This window comes from Archocentrus centrarchus, unplaced genomic scaffold, assembly GCF_007364275.1.
Source record: "Archocentrus centrarchus isolate MPI-CPG fArcCen1 unplaced genomic scaffold, fArcCen1 scaffold_36_ctg1, whole genome shotgun sequence".
NCBI classification, from domain to species: Eukaryota; Metazoa; Chordata; class Actinopteri; order Cichliformes; family Cichlidae; genus Archocentrus; species Archocentrus centrarchus.
This window is the reverse complement of record NW_022060263.1, coordinates 943,403-964,762: the sequence shown is the minus strand read 5'-3', so window position 1 is coordinate 964,762 and position 21,360 is coordinate 943,403. Positions and strand designations below refer to the sequence as shown.

General features: G+C 39.8%; 2 long non-coding RNA genes across 2 annotated transcripts; both read left to right on the top strand.

The window, feature by feature from the left end:
- The first annotated feature begins 4,369 nt into the window (after nucleotides 1-4,369).
- Nucleotides 4,370-5,921, top strand: LOC115776726 (uncharacterized). The gene is made up of 3 exons (XR_004019499.1): nucleotides 4,370-4,408; nucleotides 5,144-5,210; nucleotides 5,304-5,921. It is a non-coding gene; the product is annotated as an uncharacterized LOC115776726 (long non-coding RNA).
- Nucleotides 5,922-6,018: 97 nt separating this feature from the next.
- Nucleotides 6,019-8,069, top strand: LOC115776725 (uncharacterized). The gene is made up of 4 exons (XR_004019498.1): nucleotides 6,019-6,438; nucleotides 6,653-6,800; nucleotides 6,894-6,985; nucleotides 7,304-8,069. It is a non-coding gene; the product is annotated as an uncharacterized LOC115776725 (long non-coding RNA).
- Nucleotides 8,070-21,360: the final 13,291 nt, after the last annotated feature.

Sequence of the window (21,360 nt, the reverse complement as noted above, 5' to 3'; positions counted from 1 at the left end):
CCTCCACCCTCTAAAGCCCAGAGACAATGTGTCTGTTTTTCACTGCAAGATAAGCAAACAGTGACTTTCATTTTCTTTGCAACTGCAAGAAAGCCACAGGATAATTCCAACTCAAAATGTACACAGTCACGTTCACCCGTGAAGGCTGACTTAAAGCGGACGTGAAACCCTACATGTATAAACACTAATGTACACCATGGTGCCCTGCTGGAGAACATAGCACAGATTCAATAATGTTTGTGAAGCTGGATTCGAGAAATAAATGTTTAAAGTTAAAGTTTTTGGAGCATGTGTAGCGCCATCTAGTGCCAGTATAGAACGTGACATCACTAGGTTGGTTAGTTTCCACTAATAGATAACATAAACTAATGTAAGTCTAACTAGAACTGATACCTCAGTGGAAAACAAGGAAACTAAAAAGCAGCCTAAGGGGTTCATTTTGTACTGCCCCAGGCTGCAGCAGTGAGTTTCAAACAAGGATATACCGCCCACTTTCACTCTCGACCTCTGAAGTAGAAAGTGGTTGTTGTTGGCTAGCTGCAGTGAAATGGGAAAATCCATCTGTTAGCTGTAATGAGCACTTTATAAATGAGGATTCTGTGCAGGTGTCATGGTAGAGGACGTTGCTGTGTCCTTTTGGGCTCCTCCCAGCTGGGTGGAGTTTGGTCCTGCTCTTCAGCCACATGCACCTGTTTCCAATCCAGTTCCGGCACTTAAGGACCAGTGGGGCCACCCAGTCTCCTCCAGATCATCTTCTTACCTCAGTGTTAATCAGTCCTGCCTAGACTCACTCTCGGTAATTCAAGCTCCCCGTGCTTACCTGTAGTTTTTCCCTTGTTCCAGGTCATCTTCGGAAGAGCCTTCCCTGTTCAACCTTCAGTGACGCCACGAAAACGGATTCTTTAACATCTGGACATTATCCGGTCGTCACTCTCCTGCCTGCCTGCATGCCCTCCGACCCTTGGAACTTTCTGGACCCCCCCAGAAACCACCTGTCAGACTGTAAAGTAAGCCTGTGACAATCCAGCTCACACCACAATATCGCATTAAGGATTCCGTGAAACAGACGTTAACCTTCCTCTCTCTCTCTTCCCTAGTGGTACCCTGGACTCTCTCTGCCCACTCACTCCCCAAACATACACCTAAGCCCCTGTTTACTGTTACTGAATGAAACCATTTAACTGCAGACATATTTTTGGGTCTTGCATTGTTGGGTCTTTTAGTTGCTGGCTCATGAGCCATGACAGCAGGACAGTGTTTGAGCCAGGTGCAGCGCTGGTTCACTGGACTGACAAGCTGGAGTCAGATACTGTTTGATTTCTCCTCGTCGGGTCAGGTGTACCGAGTAGTGCAATCAGCTGGCAAGGCAGACGTCCAATCAGCTTTATTGTGTTCAATAAAATAATCTTGTTTACCAAGTATAGTCAACCTGGGCCCTATTCCAGAAAGCAGGTTTAGCTAAACTCTGGGTTTGTAACCCTAAAATGAGGAAACTGTTCCAGGAAGGGAGCTAACTCCAAAACTGAGTCAGTTACCATGGTTACGGACCTTGTGAACCTCACCTGCTCGCTGGCAGGTTTTATCCAACAATCTCTGAGTGTCTCTCTGACTCCTCCCCTCCTGCTGCACCTGAACCACCTGTCTGACACGCCCATTCATTTCCTCATTCACAATGTTGAAAAATATATATTAGCATTGAATTGTGCCCTTGCATTCTTTAGATTAGATAAGATTCAATTTATTGTCATTGCATATGTCACAAGTACAGTGCAATGAAATTCTGAGGTTATATATCATCTCTAATTACCATCTACATTGACCATACCTTTCCCTTACCTTTCGTGTCAGAGATGCAGAACAGTGAGGACCACTGGTCATTGTTTTTTCAGCCATACACAACGAGTTAAAGTGGACCTATTCTGCTCATTTCCACCTCTATATTTTTATCCTGGGACTTTACTAGAGGAGCTTTGCATGATTCACATTTCAAAATTCTATTCAATTCAATTTTATTTATATAGCACCAACTCACAAGAAACAGTCGCCTCGAGACGCTTTGTATTGTGGGTAAAGACCCTACAATAATACAGAGAAAACCCAACAGTCAAATCGACCCCCTATGAACAGCACTTGGTGACAGTGGGAAGGAAAAACTCCCTTTAACAGGAAGAAACCTCCAGCAGAACCAGGCTCAGGGAGGGGGGGTCATCTGTTGAGGGGGGAGAGACAGGACAAAAGACATGCTGTGGAAGAGAGACAGATTAATGATAACTAATGATTAAATACAGAGTGAAGTATAAACACAGTAAAAAGAGGTGATTGAAAAGAAACAGTGCATCATGGGAACCCCCAGCATCCTAGGCCTATAGCAGCATAACTAAGGGAGGGTTTAGGGTCACCTGATCCAGCCCTAACTATAAGCTTTATCATAAAGGAAAGTTTTAAGCCTAATCTTAAAAATAGAGAGGGTGTCTGTCTCCTGAATCCATGCTGGAGGCTGGTTCCACAGAAGAGGCGCCTGAAAGCTGAAGGCTCTGCCTCCCATTCTACTCTTAAGTATTGTCAAGTGAGTTGAGATCTTGACTGCCCGATAGCCTAAGCCTGATACTGAGTGGACAATCATAATTCAGATTTATAGAATTGTTAAAGGGTGATTTATATGATGTAGAATCAAATGATAAGTGTGTGTAACACAGAGATCATTTAAAGCAATGTATTGTGAAATCTTGTGAAATCCCTGAGCTAAGGGTAAAACGAGGACCTCGAAACTGTTGCCTAGGGACGAGTAAGAACAAAGTCGAAAACATGTTAAAAATATTCCAGAGTGGAAAGAACCTAAAAGACCACATGTTAACAAGGAATGAAGTAATGTCTAAGTCTACTATCATAATTGGATAAGGACGGTGGGGTGATAGTTTGTCAATGATGATGTTTGAAAACTAGGATGTGTCCTATAATAGATATAAAAGACGAGTATCTCCCGATACCAGAACTATACTGCAGAGAGAACGAGCCCAACCCATTCTGTGGATAACTGATTTGTCTTTGAACCGTTCTGCATGCCTTCTCCCCGCCAACTTGAAGTTGAAGGTGCCCTCGCTGTGGATTTCCTTCTTTTGGACTTTGTTCCGCGAAACGGTGGATTTCTGAAGAGCAGCAGGGATTGTAAAAAGGACAGTTAACAGAAGAAGAGCAACATCCTCCTTATGGACTTCTCCTTTTTCCCCCACTTCACTGAGGCAGTTCAACGGACTGGGATTAGGGTGTGGTCGCTTCGGCCGAACGACTCACTCAAAGCCTTTCCTCTTCAAAAGGATTTTTGGACAAAATTGGACATTTCCAAGCCCCCTCTTCATCAACCCAGCTCAAAAGTAATTCTTGTTTGTTTGAAAGATAATAATTTTTAGAATAGCTCTATGATTGATTTCAATTGATTTTGAATTCGAAATTTTGAGTTGAATTTAAAGGAATGATTAATAATTGATTTTGAGCTAACTGCAATTTGCTAGAGCTGATACCTGCAAAATAAAATTGACTCTAAAAAGTCAGTATAGTTCCTTTAAGAATTATTTCCCCTGTTAACGGTACACTTAGTCTCATGATAGTAAAATTCTAGGCAAGATAGCTCTTCCATCTAGCTCTGTTTCGTCACACTAGTCTATAAAATCCACTTAAAATTCACTTATGTCCGTAGGGCTTTCTGACTAGCCTTTAAACTCTGTCCTGGCACGTAACAAGTGCACGGATCTATAAGGGGTGAGCCACTACAACTAACGGGGCTGAACTTCGGGGCCAGCTGCAGAAGCCTTCCTGACTGGCGGCATCGGAGATCAGAGGGAACAGAGCAGACAGTAGGATTAACAGTGGTTAGAAGCCAGGCGAGTCACCCCGCCACAGCTTTAAGTAGTGCAGCATTGAATCAGTTGGGGTAATACTCTGCTGACGTGTGTGGCCAGGACCCTATGAAACTGAGAAGCTGTCACAGATATAACCTGTGGGATCTAACAGTATCCTAGGAACCACAAGTAAGCCAGCAGTCTGAGAGCGAAGTGCTCTGTTGGGGTGATACACTGAAAAAAGTCATTAGTGTAATGTGTTTATTTGGATTCCAATAAATAAAAAATATTAGTTTGCTCTTTCAAACTAATCTGTTTAATTTATGCTTATGGGTGAATTAAAATGTTTTACCTTACTATAATGGTACTGATAGCAGGGCACCAAAGTGAATTTTCTGAATTCAATGAAAGCACTTTTTTTAGGTTGAGTATGATTTGCTCATGCGCAGTCTTTAAAACTAAGTTCTGGCGGTATAGTTTTACTTCCGCCTGAAACCAGAGCTTCCATTTCAGCGAAGTTGTTACGGAACGGTGAGAACGGGATTGAAGAAAGGGGCAGCTTCTGTTGAGAGGTAAGCCTTAAACTCTGATAAAACCTTGTTAAATCTGAATGGAAATATCCTGTCTTAGATTTATATGGGCTAAGTTAATATGAGATAATATAAGTTCCAGGGGGTGAGCGGAGAAACCTTGTGCTATGAATTGTTCTGATCAGCTTTGCAAAGAAACCACACCGACAGGGTTCCGCTGCCGGTTCCAGCGCGTTTTCCACCGCGAACGCACTCGGTCCTCGGCCGAAAAACGAGTTTAACTCGGGCGCGCAAGCTAGCTGGTCTCGAACCAAGAACGCTTGACAAGAGCGGCAGAGCAGTTAAACAGAAAAGCGGTGAAAACGCAGGCTCGTTCTTAAGCTGTTTGCAGGTGCAAGCACTGGCACGTGAACCAGCACCTCAGCGGTGGTGCATCAGCTAACAAAAGGCATGCACAGTTAGCTAGTTAGGATTATGTATTGAGTCTGACAGTGGTGCTAAATAATTAATTGACTCAAATTTAACTCAAATAGTAACAAAATTAATCAGGAAACAAAGGTTTCTGAACCACAGAATCCATGTGAAGGCACTCAATTTTAAAGGTACACTGTTAAGCATTTTTTATACAAGCGAGGTGTCTTGAAACAGGATGGTTTTGGTATGTATAACAATAAAAATGGTATGCTCTGTGGGTTTTTTTTTAATCACTGCGAGAAAGTGTGTTAATGCAAAATTAAAATACTCAATGTTAAATAATCTTTTCTCTTTTAACTTCAGAAAGTGTCCACCAGTTACACTGTATTTCTGCTGTGCAACCAACTTGGAAGTTCTGGGTCAACCTGTGGTAAGTTCTTTGTACAATGTGCATTTGTGATAATTGGATCATCCTTTGATAACCCTGTTCTCCTTACACCTCACCCCTTGTGTTTTTCCTCAGTTATCCATGCATGTGGAAATGTAAAGAATATGATCTTCTTCATATTCAAGAAGATCTGAACTTCTAAAACATTACAAACTTGATCATCTCAGAGCACCATGGCAGACATGGCACCTGTTTGATTGCTGATCGTTTTAAGTGAAGACAACAGCGTAAGAATGGAGCTGCACAAAGGGATTCCAAACTCATTGGAAGAGCTTATTGATGAGGTTAAGAATGCGTGTGGATTAGAGGGACACACAAGGCTGCAGTATAAGGACACCGATTTTGGAAACATATTTGTGAATCTGACCTCTACATCTGTGATTAGGGATCTTAAATTCTCAAAGTTGTTCAGTTAGACCCTGATACCACAACTGTTGTCTTGTACCCGGTTGATCCCTCAATAAGTATCAACACTTCTGTAAGTGGCCTGGACAGTGATGACTCCTCTGTTTCTGCACATACAGATGACACAGTGTTGCTTAGCAGCCCCTCACCAGACTCACTAAGGACACAGCAGTGGCCACAAGTGTTCCAAATCCCAAACTTCTCCTATGACACAAAATGCCAACTGCAGAAGGCAAATGTGGAGTACATGAAAAGCCAAACAAAACTGACTCCTAGTTCAAAAATGTTGTCAGACATATTGGAGAAATTAGCTGAAAGTGTGTATGCATACACACCATATCCTGAAGATGGTCACTAAAGCGATGTTGCTGAGGCACTCACAAGAAAGCACCCCTGCCTTAGAGAGCCAGGATCTTTCAGTCAGAGCTATGGGTGGAAACAGAGGCTCAAGATAAAAATGGCCAACTACCGGACCCAACTCAAGGCACATGGCACGTCTGCTGAGCTCACAGGGAATTCTTTAAAAGCAAAAATTCCAGGGGATGCCTTTCCGGCATAGAATGTGAAGAGTCCTAGATGAGCTGAGGTCAACCATTTTCCATCTTTTCCAATTGGTGAGACTACAGAAAGCTTGGAACAAGAGAGGATTTCCCTTTTGGCAGAAATGCAGAAAAGAAACAACCAGCAAACAGTAAAAGCAAAGATGGCAAAGACATTTGGATACCGAAGACAGGAAATCGTACAGAAGCAGCCAACCGCTGAAGAAATTTTGGTGAGATGGCCAGCACTTCTCCTAATGGAAGAGGTATGCTTTGTTGTTCTTCTGAGCAGTTCATTTATTCATGTACTAATGGTTATACTGTAAGAATAAAGATAAGCAATTTCTGAGATGAGATAAATTTATTAATATTAATTGCACATTCAAAAAAAAGCTGATCTTGAAGCAGTGTGATCAATCCCATAGATGTTTTTTGAAAGAAAATTTCAGTTCTGTCTGCATGCTCATTTTTGTTTTGCAGATCAATGCTGAGTTCCTGCGAATTCCAACAGTTCCTTTGGAGGCTACGTTTTTGGCACAAGCACTCCACCAAACTGCTGGAGGTCATTAGGAGGAAGGGAGGACGTGTGAAAGAGCAGACCTCCAGGATCTTACAAGTTGTAGATGAGGTATCTGAGAAGACTCAGTGGGATTTATAGCTGAATAGTTGTTTTGTGTAGGAGTGAGTTAGATTTTAATTAATAACAATTGTTCTTACTCAGACTGTTGACATCACCATCAAAAGAGAAGCTGTCCTTAAGCTCTGATGATCTACCTGGGTGAGCCTGTTGAGCATCTTTTTAAAGAGTACCAGGTAAGGAGATCTGTTGCACTAACACTAGTAACATCCACAGACCATTTTTTGTGGTTAAAATTCAACATTTCACTAGATATTTTTCTCCTTTTATTTTTGTCTATTGTATTTGGGCCCAAATTGAAGTAACGGCATGCCATAGTGGGAGAAACAAATACATTTAATTTTAACAGAGAACTCTTGTTGTTGTAGTATATCTGGTAAATTGTCTAGTGTTTCAGAAAGTAATGGAACTGTTTATATTTAGGCTGTTATGCTTTGGTAGAGGTCTGTACTCTTTTAGTTGTCATAAATAATTTTTTCTTGGTGTGTCTGCAGGATGAGCAGGAGGATGACCAACTGCAGCTGGAAACCATGGCGATCTTTGTCACTGGGAGAGAGGATCCTTTCCATCCACCCAAAGACATCAAGATAATCATCGATGGAACACAGGTCCTGGATGATGGGCCTTCTGTTGCAACAGCTGTTGCCATGTTCTATGGGCTCATATATGCACTCAACCTAAAATATCCCAAAAATCTGCAGTACACTCTCGAATTCTTTCAAAAACTCCTGATGGAGCTTGGTGGAAAAAATATGTCCTCAAAGGTTTATAGGCTGAGTACCCAACTTCACAGCTGTTAAATTTGACTTGGTCACTTGATTTTACTTTTCCATTGGTTCTTCTACAGTACATTCAAGACGTTCGCATTCAGAGATTTAAATTGCACGATGACCTGAGTTTAGAGACATCGTCACTGTTCTGAAAAACTGAAGAGCAATTGGATTTGCAGTGTTTGTTTTTCAGACCATGAAAGAGGCTGGACCTTCCCCACCCATATGTTTGAAAGTTATGGAACTGATGATAATTCCTTTTGGAATAGCTCTCACTTTATTATTTTTGATAACATATTTTATGTTGACCATTTTGAAGAGGGGGCAACTGCTGATTTTGTTTTAGGAAGACAAGGACAATATGTACCCATTGTATGTTAACTAAAACTGCAGACATATTTTAATTGTTTTTTTTTTTCTCTCAATTTATAATGCAAAGCATTTTTGTTCAAAATGCCTGTTAATGTTTATACATTTTCAAATATATGTAATGTTTTGGATGTTCACTGAACCATAAATGTTTATGTAAAGACATGTTTTGTGTTTAAATCAAAATTTTATGAATAAAAGTTTCTGAAATGCTTATTTGATTCTTAATATACATTATGAACAACTTATAACATTATTCAAGCCAACTTAAAAAGAAATAATATGCTCAAACATTTCAACATGGTTTACATCAACTTAAAATTTTTAGGTTAGATTTAGTAGAATATTTACATTAAGTAATAAAGCCAATGTATTTATTTCAATTTAGAACAATTTGAAAGAATTGGTTCTCTTCACCTTTATAAATTAGTTTACATGAATTTAAAAATTTTAGGTTACACTAAAAGATTTATTTACATTTGGTCAATGCAAAAATATTAGGTGTGACAGATTACTTCAATTTTTTTAAGTTGAGTCAATGATATATTTTTTCAGTGTATGGTACTATGAGGTCTTTGAGATAAGATGGGGCCTGATTATTCAAGACCTTGTAGGTGAGGAGAAGGATTTTAAATTCTATTCTAGATTTAACAGGGAGCCAATGAAGAGAAGCCAATATGGGAGAAATCTGCTCTTTCTTTCTAGTCCCTGTCAGTACTCTAGCTGCAGCATTTTGGATCAGCTGAAGGCTTTTCAGGGAGCTTTTAGGACAGCCTGATAATAATGAATTACAATAATCCAGCCTAGAAGTAATAAATGCATGAATTAGGTTTTCAGCATCAGTCTGAGAAAGGATGTTTCTAATTTTAGAAATATTGCGCAAATGCAAAAAAGCGGTCCTACATATTTGTTTAATATGTGCATTGAAGGACATATCCTGGTCAAAAATGACTCCAAGATTTCTCACAGTGTTACTGGAGGCCAAAGTAATGCCATCCAGAGTAAGTATCTGGTTAGACACCATGTTTCTAAGATTTGTGGGGCCGAGAACAAGAATTTCAGTTTTATCTGGATTTAGAAGCAGGAAATTGGAGGTCATCCAGGCCTTAATGTCTTTAAGACATTCCTGCAGTTTAACTAATTGATGTGTGTCATCTGGCTTCATTGATAGGTAAAGCTGAGTATCATCTGCGTAACAATGAAAATTGATGCAGTGCTTTCTAATAATACTGCCTAAGGGAAGCATGTATAATGTAAATAAAATTGGTCCTAGCACAGAACCCTGTGGAACTCCATAATTAACCTTAGTGTGTGAAGAAGACTCCCCAAATATGATTCAAACCACTGCAGTGCAGTACCTTTAATACCTATAGTATGCTCTAATCTCTGTAATAAAATGTTATGATCAACAGTATCAAAGCTGCACTGAGGTCCAACAGGACAAGAACAGAGATGAGTCCACTGTCAGAGGCTGTAAGAAGATCAGCTGAAATAATCCTTTCATATTCTGAACTAGGCCTTGGTGCACGCCTGCAGTTCATCCTCTGACAGAAATTCCTCTCTTCGGCTGCCCCTTGCAAATAGAAGGTCTCAGCACCAGGGTGGTTTCTCAAAGCGCCTTGAGGCGACAGTTTGTTGTGATTTGGTGCTATATAAATAAAATTGAATTGAATTGAATTGAATTTTCAGTGATGATCATGGTCACATCTGAATAACATCAGATGTACATGCATTATGTACTGTCATTTTGTTACACTGCATTGTCTGTTTAGGTAGCATATAATCTCCACTGTTAATCAGGTGGTAGTTACACTGGTATGCATTAGCAATCTCTAGTACACAAATAAGTGCACAAATATATTTTCTTTTATACAGATAAATATGTGAAGTTGTGACACACACTCAGGATCAAGCTTTTAACACAGTTCTGGCTTCATTTAACTGTTTGGACATAAAACACACACACACACACACACACACACACACACACACACACACACACACACACACACACACACACACACACACACACACACACACACACACCTGAACCTGAGTTTTGATTTGTGCTCCTGCTTTATTTGGCCCACCAGGATACTGCTGCATCTCTAGGTGGAGCCCATGGTTAAAGTGTCTGGTTATGTGACTCAGACTCTTGGACCCTGCTGTGCCTTGGTGCAGATTATCACGCACTGAAGCTGCAGGAAGCCCAGACATTATTTTTTTAATTCAGTGTGGTACACAAAGTGGAACGCTGTAAAGAAGAATGGGAGTATCTGGTTACAGTTAAATTCAACCAAATCAACTTTGCAGGCAAAAACCAACAACACTTAATTTTATATAATAAAGGCCCCACTGTCTGTAACCATCTGCCTTGATATAAATCACATTTCATAGGTTATCCAACATGCATATTTGTTTTAAGTAAAGCCAGCTTATCAAGTATTGCAAAGTCAGTACATAAAAAAATAAAAAAAATTATTAAAGTCAACTTTAGAGTTGGCAGTTACACTAACTTTGTTGTGGAGTGAGTAAACCCTAGATGGCTCACTTTAGCTTTATGTAATATAGCAAAGTAACAGATCTGTACCTGCTTTTCAATTAGATGGACTTAAAGGTACAGTCAAAGAAAAAAAAAAATAAAGGTACAGTCAGTAATTTTTTTAGGTTATTTAATAGATAAAGAATGTTATACTCAAATATATATTGATTAGTGTGTAAATATCATCCAACAAATTGAGGTATTCTCATAAAATCAGAATGAATTTTAAACACAGATATGAGTAAGTGCTTGGTTAATCTGCCATGTTGCCCTGTTATCTTGAATACAGTGGCTGAGATGATCATTCCTATTCCACCTAACGGTGCATTTGTCGCGGCCCCACAGTGGATGGACTCAAGTGCAGGACTCCAAAGAACGTTCCAAATACAGTTGTATTTACAGAGTCCAACATATTAGAAAGAGTTCTAATGTGCTGCAGGTCCTCAAAACATCCTCAGCAAACAAGGTAAATATTCACATCAGGGTTTAATGCAAATGTTACTCACAGGCCTCACTGACAGTGAACAGTGCAACAATCCAGCCAAGACTGAAGATTCACCAACACCTGAAGTAGTCTTCAGGAAAATCGCCAGATTGCCAACAGATGAGCTCATTACCTCCCTGACTGCAGTCTGAGAGGCAGAGAAACTGTCAGGCCTGCCCCTGAAACAAAGGGTTAGGCACTCGCCCACTCCACAACCACAACCACCCACTCACACAGATGAGTGAGAGAGAGAAACACATGAACGAACATGGGGATCTGCACAGGGAGACCAGGAGACCATGACAGTTTGATGTATATGGCTATAGACCAGCCACAGAGCTAGTATGCCAGAGGAGACGAGTAGAAGTTTGTGTGGTGTAACTTTTAATTCATGCCTGCACCTTCAGACTCAAGATATGAAGGATGGAGGAGTCCACTTCCCCAAAGAAGCAAAAATGTGAAAGAAAGAGACGCCATAACCAGTGGTGGCCAAAGTACTGGCATTCTGTACTTAAGTAGAAGTACAAGTACTTGTGTTAAAAACTACTCTGGTAAAAGTTGAAGTACTGGTTCAACTTCTGTACTCAAGTAAAAGTAAAAAAGTACAGGCTATGAAATCTACTCAAAGTAAGAAAGTAAAAGTATCTCCTTGGAGGACGTTTCTACCTCTTTCTTACATCTTCCTCCATCTGAGTGAAGTTATCGCTCATTCTTTGCTGTCCCTTAAAATACAGCAGCTGTTCTTGTAGCTAGCAGACACACTGTGTGACAAACTGCACACACTTTTTTTGTCCTTTACGTTTTCTGTCATTTATTTTCCTCACCGTTCTGGCGTGCAGCCTCTATGTAAAGCGCAACTTCCTCTGGCTCTTTCCGGTCTCCGAGCGAGCGTTGCAGGAGCCTCTCCCTCCACCGTGTGGGGTGTCTGTTGTTCCGACTTCCAAGAAAAAACCTGCTCGCAATCAGAAGCCGCACTGACCGGAAATGCAGACATTTCTCAGACGCATTAAACCTCAACCTCAAGAAAGTACAGATGTGTAAAATTGTAGTGAGTAAAAGTAAAAAGTTGTCAGAAAAATAAATACTCAAGTAAAGTACAGACACCTGAAAAATCTACTTAAGTACAGTAACGAAGTATTTGTACTTCGTTACTGGCCATAACTGAAATGTCATCCTCTTCCTCTTCACCTTAAGCGTCGTCTCCTCAACTGAAGTCAGGGCTGTAATACATGAAAATTTGTATAAACATACTTATTTATTTCCAATATTGATGCAGTAACCCCCCCGCCCCATTTCCAGATAACTGATAGCTAGCTGGCTAAACAACAGCAGCTGGTTATAACCCAATATTAGCCCAGAAAGTGTTAGGCTTGAGCGTCCTAAAAAAATAAATAAATCACACTTTCCCTCTGATAAACAGTTTGATTACATTCGTATGAGGGTTCAGTGTCTGAGTCCAACAATGTTAGATCCACATCAAAGCTTCTCTAATGTCAGCTAACAGCAGCTAACAGAGGTGAACAGCAAGTAACAGCAGCACGAACAGCAGTGCTAACCAACAGAAAAAAGGTCACTATATCTTCATCGGTCAGAAGTGAGTTTCACGACTCCTTTCACAAAGTTTTACAGACTCATCCAGACTAAATAGACTCAGAAACTTCTCACCCAGCATACTGACTACCTGCTGAGATAAACAGGGGATTGACAAACTAAACTCAGTACAGTTGGTTTTTATTCCTGATTCATTTAAGTGTTGATATTATTAAATTATGTCAAGATATAGTGTTTACAAAAAGGTTTTTATACAAAAACAGTAGAAGAAACATGTAAGCTGCCATGACTGTAATGGGGAAACACAAAGCAACCAGCCACAGCTGTTAAGGGCTGCAGTCTAAATATGTTTTTCTCTCTCTCAGCTGAATGAAACAGGTTTGTCCTACAGCATCATACTGTAGCTAGGATTATGCACTTGAATTGGAAGGGTTAAAAAAAATCACCTAGTGATATTTTACACACTGTACCTTCATCATATTCTAAAATAACTGAACTCAGAACAATGTCACTATGAATAGCTTAGATTTTAAAACAATTACTGTCACCTGTACACAATATTTGTATTATTTTCAGTTCATTTTTTTTTTATATTGTGCCAGTTCACAACTACAGTCATCAGAAGGCTCTTTATATTTTACGAAAAAGACTGACAATAATCAGATGATCCCCTATAAACAAGAACTTAGCAACAGCAGGAAGGAGTAACTCCTATTTAATAAGAAGAGCCCTGGTAGAATCAGGGAGGGGCAGCCATCTGCCAGCTCCCAAAGTATGATGCTAGGTTATATGGTGTTATTGGTGGGGCTGTAAGAATGTGCTGTTGTCCAGGGTATACACTCAGTGTGTAGGTGTACCTGCCTGTATTATCAGCTGGCTCTAGACCTGCTGTGATCCTAGTTGGATAAATGGTTAGGAAACTGGTCTTTTTTTTTTTTATCAACAAAAATGAAATAAAATATTAAGAATCTGTGTCATTCCATTCCTTTGCACCAACTGGATGGAACACAGCTGTACTGACAGATGTTCATACTAGATTATGCAGTGTAAATATAATGCTCATCATACACACAATGGCATAAAGAAACATGAGTGAGTCATATTTAGCATTATGATGATGCATAAATATTAATGTAAACAAAAATGCTTGATGAAACCGATAAACACATGAAAACAATACAAGTATTCTGAAAGACGACTGCATTTGGCCAACCAAACAGCATGTCTCAAAGTAAGGGTAAAAAAAGAGTTCATATACAAAACAATGAAAAAGTGTACTGAATAATATCTTTAGCATTTGATACTTTTTTCTGAAAATTTCCAAATGTGTGTGCACGATCATCCCGAAATGTAGATTTCATAAAATACGCATTCACGTTGGCAGTAATGGCAAACAGTCACACCAATCGGAGGTCACTAAAATGAATACTGACTCGGTGTGTAACTTTGCCAAAATAATGTCAAACTCTGCAGTTTTCTCTGGGCCCCTCCCCAATCAGACCAGGAGTGACATGTTTAGCTGCATGTTCTGCTTGAATTGCTGGCTTTCTGATATGGGCTTGATAGATAATTGGGAAATTTTCTGGGGAAAACCTGGTATTGTTCGGAGAGACAACATCCATAACACTTTGGACGGAGCGGCTCTTGGCTGAATACTGTATGTTACTTTAAATTAATCAACACCCCCAAGTTATATTAATCTGCTACTCCTCCTGCTACTAGGAGGAGGAGTAGCAGCAAACTTCCACTCCAGCTTATTAATCAACCAAAGATCCAGACAGTTTGAATTCATTTGAAAGCCTGACTCTTAGCCTTGTACACCCTAATTGGTAAATTCAAAAGTCTATTATTTATCTATCATCAACCAGGGCATCATTCCAGGAAGCAGGTTTAGCTAAAAACTCTGGGTTTGTAACCCTAAAATGAGAGAAACTGTTCCAGAAAGAGAGCTAACTTCAAATCTGAGTCAGGGTGAACCTAATCTGGTCGCTGGCAAGTTTTTTTTCCTTACTCACGCAGCGCTAACTCAGGGTGATCATACTCAGAGCTGATTAAACTGACTCCGATCAGCTGTTCAGGAACGGGAAACTCAGAGTTGCTGATCTCAAAGTTTGTTTTTAAAGTCAGTTTGTTGAACCTGCTTCCTGGAATAGGCTGCTGGTCCTTACTCAGAGTTTCTGTCTGATTTCTCAGACTTTTTATCTGATTTAGGGCTCAGTTCAGATAAAATAATTATAGTGGGTGATTTTAACATCCATCTGGATGCTGAAAATGACAGCCTCAACGCTGCATTTAATCTATTATTAGAGTCAACTGGCTTCTCTCAAAATGTAAATGAGCCCACCCACCACCTTAATCATGCTCTGGACCTTGTTCTGACATATGACAAAGAAAATGAACATTCAACAGTATTCCCTGAAAACTCTCTTGTGTCTGATCATTTCTCAGTAATGTTTAAATTTCCAATAATGGATTACACAGCAGTGGGGAATAAATATCCTTACAGCAGAAGTCTTTCTGAGTGCTGTAAGTTTAAGGATATGATCCCTCCACTATACAGTCGTCCCTCGCTATATCACGGTTCACTTATTGCAGCTTCATTGTATCGGAAATTTTAAAAAATAAAATAAAATAAATATATATATATATATATATATATATATATATAAAATTCTGCCCTTGTTTTCACTTTATTGTGGCATTTTGCAGTATATAGGTATTTCTGTAACACCACATAACTACATTCATCACTCGGACGAAGAGATCAGTCACGCCTACACCTTTATCAGAAATAGAAGTAACGGCTGAGGGTGAAGATGCTGCACCACCTTCATCACCATCAGTACTGCACAGCTACATTATTCATCATCTTCATCATTCAAGTTATAGTAAGAAAGGTTTATAGGAGTGTGGGAAGAGTTCATAAAACCTTAAAAAAAAAAAAAAAATATATATATATATATATATATATATATATATATATATATATATATATATATGTGTATATATATATATATATTAGGGGTGGGACTCGATTAAAAAAATTAATGCGATTAATTTCGATTAATTAATTACAAAGCTTGTAATTAATTAATCGAAATTAATCGCATTTTAATCGCATTTCAATATTTAACATGATAAATATTAATTTAAGTTTAGTTGATGAATAAATCAATATACATAAGCTTAAACTTCAAAATGTTGTTTATTTTCCCACCAGTCTACTACACAGACCAATGAAGGGTGGAAGTGCTCCTGTGATAAGCAAACTCCTGAAATTAAAGTTAAGCATCATAACTGGATAGTTTTATTCAACATTAATGTCTCACTTGTTATAGTTGGAAATTAATCATTCTCTCAGCTGTATTCCTTGATGTTGAAATGTGTTATACTTGTTTTAACAGCTTATTTTGAATTAAAGACTTAAAATTAAACCACAAAAAGGAGAAAAAGTTCGTTCTCCGTTTAACCAGCTGTTTTTACACAGCTGTGCTTCGCACTCACGGTTGCTAGGCGACATGAGCTACGCAGAGGTGACGGCAGCTGATATGAAGGCTAGCTGCTCACTTCCGGCCTTTGTGGTCTGCGAAAGACGTGGGCCGGGTCCTTCGCAGGATGCAGCCCCTAATTTGGACATTGTGCGTCGATATAATCTGTATGCCGGGAACTCGCGCACTGAGAAACGTTCCACGGTGCAAAGTGCGATTAAAATGCGTTAAAATTTTTAATGCGTTAATTTCCCTGTAATTAATTAATCGAAATTAACGCGTTAAAGTCACACCCCTAATATATATATATATATATATATATATATGTGTGTGTATATATATATATGTGTGTGTATATATATATATATATATATATATATATATATATATATATATATATATATATGTATATATATATATGTATATATAGATATACAGGGGTTGGACAATGAAACTGAAACACCTGTCATTTTAGTGTGGGAGGTTTCATGGCTAAATTGGACCAGCCTTGTGGCCAATCTTCATTAATTGCACCAGTAAGAGCAGAGTGTGAAGGTTCAACTTGCAGGGTAAGAGCACAGTTTTGCTCAAAATATTCCAATGCACACAACATTATGGGTGACATACCAGAGTTCAAAAGAGGACAAATTGTTGGTGCACGTCTTGCTGGCGCATCTGTGACCAAGACAGCAAGTCTCTGTGATGTATCAAGAGCCACGGTATCCAGGGTAATGTCAGCATACCACCAAGAAGGACGAACCACATCCAACAGGATTAACTGTGGACGCAAGAGGAAGCTGTCTGAAAGGGATGTTCGGGTGCTAAACCGGATTGTATCCAAAAAACATAAAACCACGGCTGCCTAAATCACGGCAGAATTAAATGTGCATCTCAACTCTCCTGTTTCCACCAAAACTGTCCGTCAGGAGCTCCACAGGGTCAATATAAACGGCCGGGCTGCTATAGCCAAACCTTTGGTCACTCGTGCCAATGCCAAACGTCGGTTTCAATGGTGCAAGGAGCGCAAATGTTGGGCTGTGGACAATGTGAAACATGTATTGTTCTCTGATGAGTCCACCTTTACTGTTTTCCCCACATCCGGGAGAGTTACGGTGTGGAGAAGCCCCAAAGAAGCGTACCACCCAAACTGTTGCATGCCCAGAGTGAAGCATGGGGGTGGATCAGTGATGGTTTGGGCTGCCATATCATGGCATTCCCTTGGCCCAATACTTGTGCTAGATGGGTGCGTCACTGCCAAGGACTACCGAACCATTCTGGAGGACCATGTGTATCCAATGGTTCAAACATTGTATCCTGAAGGCGGCGCCGTGTATCAGGATGACAATGCACCAATACACACAGCAAGACTGGTGAAAGATTGGTTTGATGAACATGAAAGTGAAGTTGAACATATCCCATGACCTGCACAGTCACAGATCTAAATATTATTGAGCCACTTTGGGGTGTTTTGGAGGAGCGAGTCAGGAAACGTTTTCCTCCACCAGCATCACGTCGTGACCTGGCCACTATCCTGCAAGAAGAATGGCTTAAAATCCCTCTGACCACTGTGCAGGACTTGTATATGTCATTCCCAAGACGAATTGAAGCTGTATTGGCTGCAAAAGGAGGCCCTACACCATACTAATAAATTATTGTGGTCTAAAACCAGGTGTTTCAGTTTCATTGTCCAACCCCTGTATATATATATATATATAAGGCTGCTACTTTGCAGATTTTCACCTATCGGGGGGGTCTCTGGAACATAACCGCCATGATAGGTGAGGGATCACTGTAATGCTCTTCAATGCCATGAGCCAACACAGTGCAGAACACCTACCTAAACACTATTCCCACAGAGGTCAGTTACCTAGTCAATAGTTTTAGGTCCTCACTGCATATGACTCTGGATACTGTGGCTACTCTGAAACAGAAAGGTAAAAGTGCTTCACTCCATGGTATAACTCACTAATGTGCACCTTAAAGCAGATATCCATAAGCTGGAAGCAAAATGCATCTCACTAATTTCGAATATGTTCATTTAACCTGGAAAAAGAGTTTGTTACTGTAGCCAGGCTGACAAAGAGTCAGAGCTCTGTTGAGCCAAGTATTCCTTTAAGCTTGACTAGTAATAACTTCATGAATTTCTTCACAGATAAAATTTGAACCATCCATCCATTTTCTTCTGCTCATCCGTTTTAGGGTTGCAGAGGGGCTGGAGTCTATCCTAGCTGTCACAGAGCAAGAGGCAGGGTATACCCTGAACAGGTCACCAGCCTGTGGCAGCCAGATGAAGCCAGATGACACACATCAGTTAGGTAAACTGCAGGAATGTCATAAAGACAAAAAGTCCTGCTTCTAAATTCAGATCAAACTGAAGTTCTTGTACTCGGCCCCACAAATCTTAGAAACATGGTGTCAAACTTACTCTGGATGGCATTGCTTTGGCCTCCAGTAACACTGTGAGAAATCATGGAGTCCTTTTTGACCAGGATATGTCCTTCAATGCACATTTGTGCAATATTTCTAAAATTAGAAACATCCTTTCTCAGAGTGATGCTGAAAAGTTAATTCATGCATTTATTACTTCTAGGCTGGACTATTGTAATTCATTATTATCAGGCTGTCCTAAAAGCTCCCTGAAAAGCCTTCAGCTGATCCAAAATGCTGCAGCTAGAGTACTGACAGGGACTAGAAAGAGAGAGCAGATTTCTCCCATATTGGCTTCTCTTCATTGGCTCCCTGTTAAATCTAGAATAGAATTTAAAATCCTTCTCCTCACATACAAGGTCTTGAATAATCAGGCCCCATCTTACCTCAAAGACCTCATAGTACCATATCACCCCAACAGAGCACTTCGCTCTCAGACTGCTGGCTGACTGCTGATCATCTTAAGAGTAGAATGGGAGGCAGAGCCTTCAGCCTTCTGTGAGTGAAGGCACAGTAGACTGAACAGAGTTAATTCAGATGTTCAAAAAATCAGAGCAGAGGGGGAGGGAGCAACAAGAAAAGACAACAAAGTGGAAAATAAAGGAACAATTAATTACCCAACAGACTCCAGAGAATCACTCAACAGAGTCTAACTGCACCTGTTTGAGCAAATTCGTCTGTGGTCACCAGTTTTATTGGAATGGTTTTAACAGTAGTCAGCCATAAACTGTGTTGATAAGTGGCTGCAGTAGGGTTGGGACTGACCAGGATGGAGAGGATTAGAAATGAGTTTATTAGAGGGATCGCCCACGCTGAGTGGTTTGGAGCCAACATTAGAGAGGAAGTTTGAGATGGTTTGAACATGTACAGAGGCTGGAATGTAGATACACTGGGAAAAGGATGATGAAGGTGGAGCTGCTAGGCAAGAGGAAAAGAGTAAAACCACAGAGAAGATTCATGGATGTCATAAAGCAGAGGGTTTGGGTGACAGAAGAGGATGCAAGGGACAGATGGAGTCAAATGATCCACTGTAGTGATCCCTAAAGGCAGCAGCCAAAGGAGTAGAAGAAGAAGAAGCTGAAATAAAGCAGTTATTGAAAGAGGAGAGCTCCGATAGACTGCAAAATGGGTCTGTAACCAACTCTGCTGGCACAGATTTTTTTAAAAGATATTATCATATGCGCATTTTTAACACAACATGAATTTTTCTTTTTTAAGTATCATAATTATCACCAAAATCGGTTCAGCATGACATCCCCTGCCCCCTCCATTCTGTATAGAAGTGCTGAGTCTCACCCTTGTCCATATTTCTTTGGACAATACACGTTTCTGTTATCCCAAGGCTGTTAAAAGTTAATTGAAAAGCCAAAGCTATTATGACAGTACTAGTGATATTTTTTACACCCTTTGGCACTCTTAAAACCATAAAAAAAGATCTGGGATCAAATTTTATACCAAAGGTCAGTCAAACATTAGATTTACGCCCTCTAAGAATTGCCTGGAGTCCAGTAGAGAATGGAATGATGATTGCCACTGTTGCTTTTGCTAAAACGGGCTTCTTTTCATTGGCTCCCCATTAGATCCAGAATTGAATTTAATACATATAAGGTCTTGAATAATCAGTCCCCATCTTATCTCAAAGACCTCATAGTACCGTATCACCCCAATAGAGCACTTCTCTCTCAGACTGCTGGCTTACTTGTGGTTCCTAGGATATTTAAGAGTAGAATGGGAGGCAGAGCCTTCAGCTTTCAGGCCCCTCTTCTGTGGAACCAGCTCCCAGCTTGGATTCAGGAGACAGACAGAGATGGATTAAGCTTAAATTAAGCTATACTTTTTGATAAAGTGTATAGTTAGGGCTGGATCAGGTGACCCCGAACCATCCCTTGGGGGTTCCCATGATACACTGAGTATCTCTTTTTCATTCACCTCTTTTCACTCTGTTTATAGACCATTCTGAAAACATAAAGTACCTTGAGATGACTATTTGTTGTGATTTGGCGCTATATAAATAAAAGTGAATTGAACCATACTAGATTCAGTCCAGCAGACCTTATTTTTGGAGGCACAGTGCATGCCATGTTGCATTTACTTTGGCTCATAAGCCAAATGTGGTGCACAATATCTCTGAGTAGGCAAAGAGGTTGTACAGTACCTATGAAATGACTAACCAGGCTCTTGTATCTGCTAAGTTTAAGATATAATTGGAAAGTTGAGTTGAGAAAATTCCTGCCTATTGCTACATTTTGGGGGATTTTTTTTTAAACCAGCAGGTAGTTTGAGCTTAACCCTTTGATGCACAACATATGTACACCCCTTCTAATGCACAACATGGGTCAAAAATGACCCACATTCATTTTCCAGGTTATTTCATGCTTTGCTCTATCTTTCGAAATCAATTTATTTTATGATTGAATATTCCAAGTATTCTTTAAATATCGTGTTTTTAATTACCACAGATCATTAATTAATTTTTTTATTTCCTACTTTATGAACAAAAATAATTTTTATATTACTATACATGGGTCATCCAAGTGTGATTTAAAATTAAATGTCTTAATAGTATAAAAAAATTGTTTCAAGTTATTACTTTAGCAGTGAATGGGGCCAAACAGTTATTTATTTATTATTTGCAACATGTTTGTCCTTTTGTCACACATACACTTCCTGATAACAGATAACAGCTATTGAACTGAACTTTATCTGTGGTTTAACAACTGTAAACTGGTGAAATGTGACCAAACAACATAAAACACAATTGAACACATCACTAGAACACAAACTGGCATCTCAATTTTTACATGCCTCACAAATGACCACTAATTGTTTGTGCTCCTTGCACACTGGCCTAGTGCACGGGGAACACCAACTGCTGGCTTTTCTGTCTCTCGAAACTGGGCAGATCGCACACCTTTTCCTC